Consider the following 3,554-nt stretch of genomic DNA (forward strand, 5'->3'; position numbering starts at 1 on the left):
GGAGCTGTGCTGCGCCCTGGGCCAGCCCACCCTAGACCGTTCCCATCCTCTCTGGGTGTGATGAATGCCAGGGCTGCTTACAGAGTCACAAATTAGGTTGCCAAAGGCATCCCGGCCTGGCCTGGAAACACCTCCCAGCTGAAAGGAGGCGCGTCTGGGCTGAGCAGACGTCTTTATTCAGCTGTAATTGATGTTTCACAGACGTCTGTAACTCCGTCTGGAGGGACACAAAGCGCCCCCATGCTTGGCCCGGGCAGCCTCTTTATGTCGCCCCTTTTCATCTGGCAGTCAAAAGTGGAGGAGCCGCCTGGGCTCTCCTGCTTGGTCCCTGGGCCAGGACAAAGGCGGGCGCTGCACACAGAAGCCACCCGGTGGGCCTTCACCTCCTGGAGTGCTCTATGCTAATCTAGCGCCAGCCCAGACCCCTCCTGCATATCGATGGGCGGCAGGGACTGCCCCTGAAACAGGCAGAGCCCTGGCTCACCGGGGAAGGGGTGGCTCCCAGCAGCCAGACCTCAGTCGGTGGGTCCGCCTGAACCCAGACTCAGTTGGCTGAGATGGTGGGTGAAGGGACCTTGTAGCGGAGCAGGGGTTCTTAGCCTGGGACCCAGCGCCCCCAGGGGAGGGACATGTGAACCACTGAAATCACAGGCAGCTCTATGCACAGACTTTTTCTCTAGGAAGAAGTTCCAAATCTTTCATCAGGTGCTCAAAAAGGTAAGTCCTACCAGGCACAGTGGCTCACACCTGTAAGCCTGGGGCTTTGGGAGGCTGAGGTGGGAGGATCGCTTGAGCCCTGGAGTTCAAGATTAGTCTGGACAACATACTGAGACCTCATCTCTAAAAAATTTTTAAAAATTAGTCAGGTATAGAGGTGCATATCTGTAGTCCCAGCTACTGAGGCTGATGTGAGATGATCCCTTGAGCCCATGAGTTTGAGATTACGGTGAGCTGTGATCATGCCACTGCCGCTGCACTCCAGTTTTGGTGACAGTGAGATCCTGTTTAAAAAAAAAAAGAGGTAAGTCCTACTGCTGGGCTCACCTAAACTCCCATTTTACAGATTAGAAAGCGGAGGCCCAGAGAGCACATGCCCAATGTCACGTGATAAGTTGGTGGTAGCACTTGGGTCTTTACTTCTGCTCAAAGACTCTCTGCTCTGCCAGACACCACACAGTTGGGAGCTCACAGAGGCCAGGCAGGTTACCGTAGGGGAGCAACCAGGTTCTCCAAGGAGGGGCCAGGGAGACAGGGGAATGTGCAATGATCTGCCAGGGTAAGCCCAGTGGTGCCAGACCCTCAGGGGAAAACTTAGACTTTTAAAACATGGGAAATTTGCCAATTAAAAAATGCTGATTCATAGCTTGCAGAGAGTAGAGTTTGAGACTTTTGTTTTTTGCCTCACTGAGTTCCTCCTCCTCTCTTCTGCAGGCAAGGGAAGCTCCAATGTGGCCACACGAATCCAGATTCTCCCTCTGGCCCCCTTGCCCTGAAGCCAGAAGAGGGCTGCAGTGCAGAGCTGGTGCCCAGAAACCCATGCCAGTTGTCCGTAGTGCCCCAGAGCAGGTTTGCAGCCCTCTGACTGTGGGGCTTCTGCTTTCAGTTGTCAGTCCTGATTGAGATGCTCTGTCTAGAGTGACTGCAATTCCTCGGCTTTCCTGAGCCCTGCTATTTCCCAGGCTGGAGGCAGAAGTGACAGGTTCATGGTGTGCTGGTCCCTGCAGGGTGCCCTGACCTTCCCTCTGGGCTTGGCATGATCCTGCAGCATCCTCCAGAGAGGGCGAGAGGGAGCGAGAGGAGACCAGAGTGGGAGAGACGGACAAAGAGAGAGACAGCCACAGAGAGAGAGAAAACAAGAAGAGAGCGACAAGGAGGCTGATGTAGAGGGAGAAAAGGGAAGGGAGGCAAGGGAGCAGAGAGGAAGAGGGAGAGAGGAGGAGAGAAAGAAAGAGGGAGGATGAGGATCAGATCGATATAGAGAAAGAGTGGGAGGATCAGAGAGAGAGAGATAGGAAATGGGGCTGCCTGGAGAGATAGAGAGACACAGAGAGACGGAGAACAAGACTGAGGCAGAGAGAGCCAGAGACAGAGCGACAGAGAGAAGGAAAAAGACCAAGAGGAGAGGAGGTGAGAGGCCAGAGGAGGAGAGAAGGCAGAGAGCGCACAGCTCCAGGTCTGGGCGTTGCCCTTGACGGGTGGGATGTGGGAGGGGGTGGGGGGTGTCTCTGTGGTTCTCAGGCTCTGAGGGGTGAGAATCAGCACCCTCCCAGACGATTTGCTCTTTGCTGTGATGCCCGGGCCATGCCCACCTGCATCTGAAGCCCAGGTGAAGCCAGAGCTACCCCTGAGCTGGGTCCACAATGCAGACTTCCAGGACTCACCTGTTCTAGACCATGCTCTGAAAGGCAGAAGCGGAGCTTATGCTGATATCCAGGGAGGCGCTGCAGACGGGAGACCCCACCTGCCCATCAAAGGAGTTTACATTTATTTGGGAACAGGTGAGACACAATTTTTCAAATTCTTAAAATTAAAAAAAAATGTTATTGGTTTTTAGGGTAACAGCACAGGAGGGGATCAAGTGAAACATAAAGTTCTCCTCCCCTACAATACCCTCAAGTACAGTCTAGGGGATTTAAAATACCAGGGGTACCCCTATCCTTCCCTTCCCTGTGTGAGATGAGATTGGGGCTATTGGTTGACATCACGCCATGGTGGCATCTCTTAGGAACATGAGAAATGCCAGGTCCTTAATGACACAGCTTTTCACAAGTACCCATGTGTGTAAGTACACACACACACACACACACACACACACAATTTATGCTTCAGGTGCAGCCCCTAGTGTATCCAGGGGCTCAACTAAGTGACCTTTCATTGCAACCGGGGGTAGCAGCCAACTAGGGAGGCTGGAACACGTATCAGGCACTGGTGTGCTGCTCATAACTATGGCCTTTGGGACACTTCACTGTCTTGTTCTCAGCGACTCAGGTGGGGGCATTTCAGGCACAAGAGAAAGACAAACAAAACTTGGCCAGCAGGGGAGATGCCTGAGGGGAAAGATGAGCAGATAGGCCGGGCTCATTCTTTTGTTTATTCAATGAGTGAGTCCTTCTTCTAGCATTTACAGTGAGTGGTGTTTATCTTGTATGCATTTAATCGACAGGCACGTAATGATTCACACTCAAGATGTTTTTAATAAAAAATACTGTGCAAGTACAGTTGAATATGCACTTTCTTGCATACTACACATTATATATCCGTGACACATTTATACGTGCATATTACTGTAAAGAGTTGTATATATCGTACTATGATACTGTGTATACTGACTTGCTGAGCAACTTAAAGGCCCAAGGATAATTTTTTTTTTTTTTTTTTGGGAGATGGAGTCTCACTCTGTCACCCAGGCTGGAGTGCAGTGGCACAATCTCAGCTCACTGCAACCTCCACCTCCCAAGTTCAAGCGATTCTCCTGCCTCAGCCTCTCGAGTAGCTGGGACTACAGGCACGTGCCATGACACCCGGCTAATTTTTGTATTTTTGATAGAGATGGG

At 51.8% G+C, this 3,554-nt stretch overlaps 1 long non-coding RNA gene across 1 annotated transcript; it reads left to right on the plus strand.

Moving 5' to 3' along the window:
• Window positions 1-318: 318 nt before the first annotated feature.
• Window positions 319-3,218, plus strand: LOC144330096 (uncharacterized). Its single transcript, XR_013395967.1, has 2 exons — window positions 319-717; window positions 1,432-3,218. It is a non-coding gene; the product is annotated as an uncharacterized LOC144330096 (long non-coding RNA).
• Window positions 3,219-3,554: the final 336 nt, after the last annotated feature.

This window comes from Macaca mulatta, chromosome 7 (assembly GCF_049350105.2).
Source record: "Macaca mulatta isolate MMU2019108-1 chromosome 7, T2T-MMU8v2.0, whole genome shotgun sequence".
In the NCBI taxonomy this organism is placed as follows: Eukaryota; Metazoa; Chordata; class Mammalia; order Primates; family Cercopithecidae; genus Macaca; species Macaca mulatta.